The sequence below is a fragment of the Thamnophis sirtalis genome, unplaced genomic scaffold (assembly GCF_051295495.1).
Source record: "Thamnophis sirtalis isolate CommonGarterSnake01/CBP01778 unplaced genomic scaffold, rThaSir2_p1.2 scaffold_5, whole genome shotgun sequence".
Lineage (NCBI taxonomy): Eukaryota > Metazoa > Chordata > Lepidosauria > Squamata > Natricidae > Thamnophis > Thamnophis sirtalis.
Genome location: NW_028261385.1, coordinates 54,929,801 through 54,940,510, shown reverse-complemented (window position 1 = coordinate 54,940,510; position 10,710 = coordinate 54,929,801).

The following is a 10,710-nucleotide window of genomic DNA, read 5'->3' as shown; positions in this document are numbered from 1 at the left end:
TGTATAATCCAAAAATGTTTTCTCATATCCAATTGTTATTTATCATATCGACTCCACATTACATACATTACTATCAATATCAATTATTATTCAGCTATATCTGTTACAAAGAGAGCAATTAGATTAGCTAGATTTCTTCAATCTATCAGCCAATTCCACATTATATACATTACCATCAATATCAATTATTATTCAGCTATATCTATTACAAATTAAAATAATCAGATTTAGCTAATTTTAAATTATATTCTTGCATCTGTCAGCCTGTGTCCCTCCAACAGCAAAATATTCTTAATCCAGTTGCCATTCGTTGAATAAATTTACCAAATGTTTTTATAAGCAAGTCCAGACAAAAATATCTTCGCACCTTTTGGCTCTGAATGTCAGTGATGAAATAATAATGTTGTCCCGGGCTTGTAAAATTTTTCAGATTGACTTTAATTCTCCAGGGTGGAGTTTCCATTTCTCCTGCACTCTGTCTCTTTAAATGAATCTTCCTTATGGCTCCCCCCCCTCCTTTCTTCCTCTGAGATAGACCAGACGCCATTTCTCACATTTTCCATTTGTATTTCAGGAACATTCAAACATTCAACAATCTCAGTTTTTCCTTCATATTTTAAAATCATATGATCCAATTTTCTTTCCAATTTCTGAAAAGAGTCAAAAAGCTCTTGACATGCGGAAGAAAGAATCTGAAATGAGGCTTCAGACGCCATGATGTGTCGCAGTTAGAAATTCCAAATATAAACACGCTGAAAACTGTGCAATCTTATCTGATCGTAAACACAGCCAGGTAGTAAAGATGTCAGATCGTGACAGGATAATTAGTAGAAAGTTGACTTTACGATCCACTTAAAAAGAGTCAGTGAGGGGGGTTGCCGAAGCATTCCTTGAAGCATTTAAGAAATAAAGTAGCCACCAGCCATAAATCCATTAAAAAAAGACCAATTTGCCGCTAGATTCTTCTATTTTATGGTTTCAATTAGTTTAGGCTTTTAGCGCGGACAGTTTCTCTTGAATAATAAAATCAGCTTACCAGATGACATCACTTCTGCCATTCTTAGGGGCAACCTGCAGTTTCAGTTAGCACGCAGCTAATCCAGAAAGGAATTGGCACGAGGAGTAAATACCCCCCCCCCGCAGAGACTTTGCGGGTGTCTCTGAGGTCCTGGGTCTCTCCTCACCTTCACTGTCATCTCCGGGACAGCTAGAGTTCAAAGAACCCATCCAAAAATCCTTCGGAATAGAGGAATTTCAGGAATAGCCTGAAACTCCGTCTTCTCACTGCTAAGCCCCGCCTTCTTCCACCTGATTCTATATTTTTGATGCACATACCCAAAACCAGCATTTATTTTCATTTCCCTGCAAAACTGGCCCGTTGTAAACCATTGCTTCACTTACCGACTGTGTTCACTTACCGACCGCCGCAAAAAGCCAAGCTTCTCTAGGGCCTTCACAACTTGCAACCATAGCCTCCATGAGGGTCATAAGTTGAGAATGACCCTGTGTTTTGTCTTTCCACATAGGAACTCCAAGCTTACCTGCAAACATCGCCCGATAATAGTCTCGTGTTTTAGTCCCGGTGTGCATTTTATCTTTGCTTCGGGAATCAGCATTGCAAAGGTCAACTCTGCAAGGGTCACACACAGCTCCGCCGCATCTCTGCCCATAAAACATTAACTTTTACAACCAGGCAAACTGAGATACGAAGGAGTTAAGGCTTCTCCCCGGGTGGAATCGTGCATCATTTTAACCTGGCTGTTAATCTGTCAGTGTTTTTTCTACCTTGGCCTAGCTAGCTGGCTGGGGAATTCTAGGAGTTGAAGTCCACCCCTCCTAAAGGGGCTGAAGTTGAAAAAAAAACACTGAACTAGATTTTTGGCATCAGATCTAGAAATGGTCCATGGAACATTCTTCATTTATTTGATTAGTTATCCCACCTTTGCAAGCAGTCCTCGACTTACGACAGTTCATTTAGCGACCGTTCAAAGTTACAATGGCACTGAATAGTTTAGGAACGCATCCCACAGTTACGACCTTTGCGGCATCCCCGTGGTCACGTGATCAAAATTCGGATGCTGGGCAACGGACTCCTCTTTACCACAGTCGCTGGGTCATGGGGATCCCCTTTTGCGACGAGCAAAGTACAATGGGGAAGCCAGATTCACTTAACAACTTGAGGGATTCACGTAACAACTGTGGCCAGAACTCACTTAACGAATGACTCACTTAAGGATGGAAATCTTGGGCTCAGTGGTGATCCTAAGTCAAGGAGCATCTATATTACATATTCAAGGTGGCAAAGATGCCTAACTCTTCTTTCCCCTGTTTTCTCTTCAACAACAACCATGTGAGGTGGGTTGGACTGAGGGAGATAGACTGGCCAGTCACCCAGCTTCTTTCATGCCTAAGGCGGGACTAGAACTCTCTGTCTCCTGGTGATTGGCCCAAAATCATCCAGCCGGCTTCCATGCCTAAGGCGGGACTAGAACTCTCCGTCTCCTGATGATTGGCCCCAAATCACCCAGCTGATTTTCATGCCAAAGGCAGGACTAGAACTCTCCATCTCCTGGTAATTGGCCCCCTATCATCCAGCTGATTTTCATGCCAAAGGCGGGACTAGAACTCACCAGCTCCTGGTGATTGGCCCAAAGTCACCTAGCAGACTTTCTTACATAAGGCAGAACCCACAAAGTACTGGAGATCAGCTCAAAAGTCGCGAAACCCACTTTAATTCCTAAGGCGAGACTAGAACTCATTGTCTCTCAGAGTTTAGCCAAAGTTGCCAGGTTAGCTTTCATACTTAAGGCGGAACTAGAATTTGTGGTATCCTGGTGATTGACCTAAAATTACCCAATGAACTTTCTTACATAGGTGGGACTAGAACTTCCAATCCCACGATGATCGGTCCAAATCCCACTTTAATTCCTAAGGCTGGATTAGAACTCAGGGTCTTCTGGTGATTCACAAAAGTCACCCAGACTTACCTCCTGTACTTGCGCAACTGTCCCTGACACCTATTAGCTCTTCGGTGCCAGGCATCCAGGAACAACTCACTACTGGCATCCGGCTCACTCTCCCTTGTCTACTCCCCACTGGTCCAAGGCTCAGGCGCCTCCTGTGGCCAACCAGCCTCTCTGCGCCGTACTCAGAGTCGGAACCCTGTCCAGGCTCTTCCACATCCTCCAGAGCCAACTCATAGGGCCCCTCGCTGTCGGAGTCTGGTGGCAGCTTCAACGGCTCCTGCTGGGCCACACAAGACATACGTTTTGCTATAAGTAATAATTGGATATGAATATTGAATGGTACCTATGAAAGAAAGATTAAGGTCAATAAAAAAGAACTAAGTTAAATTTAGTTAAGTTTTGTTTATTAGGGGGCAAATGTTATGATAAAGGACACAGTCAAATAAAAATGATAACAACGTATATACATATATACATGGGTACAACATAAGGAAAGTGGTTGTAAATTGTAAACAATGATTTGGAAAGGAGGATTAGAAATTTTTGTTATTAAATATTATGGATGTTTAGCCAGAATAAGCCATAAGGATTCAGTGTTATTGGAAGATATTAGAAATAGCAAATGAAATGAAAGGCCAGTATGTGGTTATGTTTTAAATCTTGATATATTTTATGATGAAGGACGTTTAAACAACTATAGTCAAATGAAAATGGAGGTATGATGATGTAACATGTGTAAATATATCTGAGTTAAAATACTTAATATGAATTATGGTTGATGACTGTGGAAGAGATGCACGAAAGTCTTTTGTAACCAACTGATACACTTTCTACTGTAGGGTTATTACAATGTTCATCTGGATGGTTTTTGGAACTGCGGTTACACGTAATTGCAAGCGTCAGCAATTCTTTGCTTGCAGTGTTCCCAAGCATGTACAAGGACACAGGATGAAACAATGTATAACCTGTAACATTTGCTGCTTTGAATGTATAATATTTGAGTCTTTCATTGTGTGTGAAAACATGCATATTCTCATGAACACCAATGATGTAATTACTAACCAATTACTGTACCATGGAGAATTGTTAACCAATAATGGAATAACACGTAAAGTAGGTAAGAACTGAGAAACTAAGAAACTATAAAAATCCTGTCTGATGCTCAATGAAGTTGCTGTTGATTCTCAATAAACTGCTGTTGATTCTGCTATCCGTGGATTGGTTTCCTTTCACTCATCTTCAGCCTCCAGGGACAAATGCTACATTCTAGAGGACGTAAAGAAGGAGGATTCTTTGTGTTGTGTCTGTTTTGAAAATAAAAAATAAAAAAATTATATATATATATAAAATTAACGTTGATTGGATGAAGGCAAATATATGAGTCCCAGGATAATGTCTATGAAGCTTCTCCGTCATTCAGGTCCTGGTTGTCCCAAAGGTGCTTTTTTTTTTTAATTAAGAAAAAATTTTAGTTTTTAATTTAAAACAAGTACAAAATCTTTCTTTACATGCTATAGAAAGTGTGTCAGTCGGTCACAAATAAACTAATAATCCTCCACAGTCAACAAACATAATTCATGTCAACTCGAACATTTTAACTCAAATATTCATACATATCACCATCATCATATATCCATTTTCATTTGACTGTAATTATTATTTAAAAATATTAATAAAGATAATAATCTTAAACAATACATGCCCACACCAGTGGGAAAAGAAAAAATCAAAAAAGAGGGGGGGGGGAGACAAAAAGAACAAAGAAAAGGTAGGGAAGAAAAAACAAAAACAAAAACAAAAAACAAAAACAAAACAAAAAAAGAACACAGGTATATATTATATATAAAAAAGTATTTCAGCTGGTTACAACATGTTTTGGTGCATCTCTTCCATTAATTCATATTAATTCAAATATCTTAACTCAAATGTTTACCATATTAACATCATCATACTTCCACTTTTAGTTGACTACAGTTATTTAAACATCCTTCAACCTTAACTATGCCAAAGAATTAATCCATAACACCTGCTGACATTTCATTTACTTGCTTGTAGAATCCTCGATTAACATCAAATCCTCGTATCTTATTTTAGCTGAACATCCATAATATTTAGTACCAAAAAGTCCATCTTCCATGCAGTATAGTTTATTATCATTCTCCCTTCTTTATGTAGTTATATCATATATCATAACATTTTCCCCATATTAATTAACATCTAACTGTATATATTTTATTTTATTTTTTAATAGTGATAATTATTGTGATTAATAACCTTTGTATATAGTCCAAAAATATTTCCAACCTTCCTTTCTCATATCCAATTATTATTTATCATATCAACTCCACATTATATACATTACTATCAATATCAATTATTATTCAGCTATATCTATTACAAATAAGAGTAATTAGATTTAGCTAATTTTCAATTGTATTCTTCAATCTATCAGCCTATGTCTCTCCAATAGCAAAACTTCCTTAGCCCTATCACCATTCTTAAAACAAATTCCCCAAACGTTTTTATAAGCAAGTCCAAACAGAAGTATCTTCGCACCTTTTTGCTTAGGGTGCCTTTGGTGTAATAACGTTGTCCTTGGCTTGTTCCACTCAATTTGTTTTTGATTTTCAAGGGTGGTATCAAAAATTCTGCAAATAATGTTTCATAAAGTATTGATTCTTTTATGCTTCTCATTCCTCCTGCAATCTGTCTTTTAAGATAAATTTTTTGTATAGCCGCCCCTCTTTCACGCGTTGTATCTCTTTCCCTTTCTGCCTCCGAAATAGACCAGACGCCCGACGTGTCAGCAAGTTGAGAGACTTCCTTTCTGACATTCTTCATTTGAATTTCAGGAGCACTCAAACATTCAACGCTCTCACTCTTTCTTTCATATTTTGATGTTAAAGACAAGAGATAGTCCAGTTTTTTTTCAGATTTTTCTGAAAATTTTTCATACGTATCAAACAACTTTTGAAAAGCGGAAAAAATCACTTGAAATGAATCACTTGAAGCAAGTACAGACGCCATGATGTGATGCAGAAAATATTCGCAAGTAAGGACACGCTGAGAGCTATGCAGTCTTATCTGATCTTAGACCAACACAGCCAAGCAGTAAAAGTGTCAAGTTATAAGAAGCCAAATTAAAGTAAATTGGTTTACAGCCCACTTAAAGAGAGAGCCTGCGGGAGTGTTGAAGTAAAGTAAACTTTCCTTTATCCACGTAAACAGCATTCAAAACATTAAAGAAATAGGGTAACCACCAGCCATAAATCCATTAAAAAAAACCAATTCGCCGCTAGATTCTTCTGTTCTTTGGTTTCAATTAGCTTAGATTTTAATGCGGACCATCTCTCTTTGAGTAATAAAATCAGCTTACCAGTTGGAATCACTTCTACCATTCTTAGGGGCTACCTGCAGTTTCGGTTAGCATACAGCTAATCCAGAAAGGGTTGGCAAAAGGGGTTAAGTTCTGAGGCCCCCCCCCCGCCCCCGAGACCTGCAAACGTCTCTGAGGTCACTGGATCTCCCCAAGCCTTCACTGTCCCTCCAGGACAGCTAGGATCGAAAACGACCCGTCCAATTCTTCCGGAATAGGGGAATTTTAGGAATGGCCTGAAACTCCGTCTTCTCACTGCTAAGCCCCGCCTTCTTCCCAAAGGTGCTTTTTCAAGAGGCAACAGGACTCTCTTGGTTTTTCTTTGAAAATGTTTCGCTTCACCTCCAAGAGAACTGAAGAAACTTCTTGAATGAGAAGCAAAATGTCTTCAAAGAAAAAACCAGAAAGTCCAGTCTTCTGAGGACGCCTGCTGGAGCCCATCTTCAGGGAACTTCTCTCTACCAGAATATATGCTTCAGATTATTCTATGCTTCATACTTATGTGGTGCCTTCCCATTGGTTGAGTGGTGTGTTTGGGTAATGTTGATTGGCTTTCTATTTACCCACAACCTTAACACAGAATATGGTTTTTAAGATGTTAGTTTAATGAAAAGACGGACCAGTGGTGACATGAAAGCAGTCTTCCAATATCTCAGGGGCTGTCCCAAAGAAAAGGGAGTCAAGCTATTCTCCAAAGTGTCTGAAGGCAGGAAAAAGAAACAAAGAACAGCATAGCATAGCATACCATGGAATAGGAATAGGAATAGAATGGAATAGACATATGTAGGGTTTTTACAGTGAATCATCTGGATGGTCCTTAGAACTGAGGTTACACGTGTAAGTACAAAGTGCGGCAATCTGCGGAAATATTTGCTTGTCAGCTATTCTTTGCTTGCAGCGTGTTCCCAGGCATGAAGGACACGGGATGATGAAACAAAGTATAACTTGCAACATTTTATTCATTTGAATGATAACACTTGATTCATTCAGCTGCAACAACATGCACATTCTCACGAACACCAATGATGTAAGGCCTAACCAATTGTTGTGCCTTGGAGACTTGTTAGCCAATAATGATATAACACGCAAAGTAGGTAGAACTAAAGAAGCTGCAAACACTATAAGAATGATATTTCATGATTAATAATTTTGCTGTTGATTCTGCTATCTATGGAATGCTTTGTTCAATAAACTTTTGTTGGTTTAGCTATCCGTGGGTGGATTACATTCTTTCATCTTCAGCCTCGGGATCCTAATCACTACAGACATAGACATAGAAATTAGAATAGAATAGAATAGAAATAGAATAGCATAGAATAGAATTCAAATAGAATAGAAGAGAATAGAAAAAGAAATAACATAACATAGCATAGAAATAGAAATGGAATAGAATAGAAAGAATAGAATAAGAATAAGAATAAGAATAAGAATAAGAATAAGAATAAGAATAAGAATAAGAATAAGAATAAGAATAAGAATAAGAATGGAGATGGAGATGGAGATGGAGATGGAGATGGAGATGGAGATGGAGATGGAGATGGAGATGGAGATGGAGATGGAGATGGAGATGGAGATGGAGATGGAGATGGAGATGGAGATGGAGATGGAGATGGAGATGGAAATGGAAATGGAAATGGAAGAGAAGAGAAGAGGACCTTGGGGGTCTTCTAGTCCAGCCCCCTGGTCAAGCAGGAGGACCTATACCAGTGATGGCTAACCTTTTCCGGACTGAGTGCCCAATGTGCGTGTGAATTGGCATGAATGCGCACATGTGCACCCAAACCCTCTAAATGCAATGTCCATGCGATCCCACAGCAAGAGGCACGCTTCCTGTGCTTGCATACGTGCCCCCCCCAATGCACCCCATCTCCTGCACATGTGCGGCAGGGACCTGAACACCAGTTGGCCAACGGGCGGCGAGCGGTGCCGGAGCTGAACTGAGGAGACAGCTTGGGCTCTGCATGACACCTCTGGCACGTGGGCCATAGGTTTACCATCACGGAGCTGTACCATTTCAGAGAAGTGACTGTCTAGTCTCTTCTTAAATGGATGGAAACTAATGAAGGAGAGAAGCAAGCTGCAATTAAGGAGAAATACCCAGAGAGTCAGAACAATCAAGCAGTGGGACAACCAGTCTTCATAACTTGTGGTTGCTCCAACTCTGGAAGTTTTAAAGAAGAGGTTGGACAACCATTTGTCTGAAGTGATATAAGGTCACCTGCCTGAGCTAGGGGTTGGACTAGAAGACCTACAAAGTCCCTTTCAAGTCAGTTGTTTTGAAATAATTGGAGAATTCCGTTCAGTTCAAAGTTTATTCTGATTAAGACAATAGCTGTGACTCATGATAACAGCAGATAACTGTGTTCAGCGAGAGCATTGAAGATATCCATTTTTAATAAGGTATTTCTTTAACAGACATTGGGACTCTGAATGTAACATCATCTCATATTGTTGTTTGACTTATTATCTTTTATTTCGTGCATAAAGTCTTTTTCAGTAATGAAACTGTTTTTGTCCAATCCAGGAAACGTCCAGCAAGTGAAGGGCAGCTCAAATCTCTGGAGAAACCGCAGATGCCTTGATATGCCCTGTAACCCCATAAGAAAGAAGGAATTGTTAGGTGCAAAACTGATTCCAGGGAGATCTGAAGCCACGAAGGTCATTCAAAGCGGAAGAGGTCAAGAAACTCCGAAATGGAAAAGCTGCTGGTGTCTAAAGCCACTGAAGCAAACTCCGCTCTGGAACCAGAAGCTGCATTGAATGACAAAAAACTTCACAACAATTTTATTTCTTTCTTCATCTAAGTTAACTAGTTGTCCATCTCACAAAGAAGAGATTCTGGAAGGTCTGCAAGGAAACTAAAATACAGGGAATCTTTGACCTGCGACCCCAGTCGGGTCCAAAACTTTTGTTGCTAAGCGAGACGATTGTTAAGTGAGTGTTGCCCCATTTTACAACCTTTCTTGCCACCTTTGTTAAGTGAATCCCTAGAGTGGAATTAAGGAGAAACTTCCGGACAGTGAGGAAAATTAACCCCTGGAATAGCTGCCTTCAGGAATCGTGGGAGCTCCATCACTGGAGGCTTTCAAGAAGAAACTAGAGAGCCCCTTATCAGGAAATAGTGTAGCTTCTCCTGCTTGATCAGGGGCTGGACTAGAGGACCTCCAAGGTCCCTTCCAGCTTTATTCTGTTCTGTTCTGTAAGTTAGTCACGTGGTTGTGAAATGAATCCAGCTTCCCCATCGACTTTGCTGGTGAGAAGGTCACAAAATGGGATCACGTCCCTCCTGGGACAGCGCGACCGTCATAAATGTGAGTCAGTTACCAAGCATCTGAATTTTGATCATATGACTGTGGAGATGCCGTAACGGTCATAAGTGTGAAAAACAGTCATAAGTCACTTTGTTCAGTGCCGTTGTAGACTTGAACTGTCATGAAACAAACTGTTATAAGCCAGACGACAAAATATCATATAAGATAATGTAACATCACATCACATAATGTCATATATCATATATCATGAATCCTGTATCCTGCATCATATATCATGTACCATGTAAGAATAAAGTGGATCAGCCATAATCTTGGTTGGGGTTTTTGGAGATCCAGCAGGTGGAGAGCCTCCCTCCCTCCCTCCCATTGGGTCATTCCATAGGAGACTCCTGGCTTTGCTCCACATGATATGACCAATGTGATCAAGGGGACCCTCCATATCCCACCCCTGTCACCTGGGGGAGTGGGAGGCCCCTGGAGTCATGGCCTCAGCTGTCCCCATGAGACATAAAGGATGCAGTGATGTCATGGCCCCTGAGGGCAGACTGGGAAAGGCCCAAGGGAGGAGAGGAGAGCTTTGGAGCCTTGAGTTAAGCAGCTCTGCTTTCTCTCTGCTGCCTGTCGCTCACTCTCCGTCTTCTCTCTCTAGAGGAGTTTTAGTTTGGTTGCGGTGCCAAAACAGACAGTTGTAGAGGTAAAAAGGACAAGAATTCCTCTGTAGAATCAGAAGCTCCTTGGGCAGTCGGAGCTTTCTGAGTTGAACAGGGAAGAACATGTAGATAGGTAGATAGGAGATAGATAGATAGATAGATAGATAGATAGATAGATAGATAGATAGATAGATAGATAGATAGATGATAGATAGATAGATAGATAGATAGATAGATAGATAGATAGATAGATAGAGACAGACAGACAGACAGACAGACAGATAGACAGACAGAACCACCAATGAACACTTTGGAGTTACAAACTTTCTCTTTGTTGATAGGATCTGTTTCCAGGTCTAGCAATCATTCTTTACGGCAGGATGTCTCACAGGCTGAACAAGTTGCCCTGCCTGAAGAAGGACAGCCAGAAGGCCCGTCCTCAGATC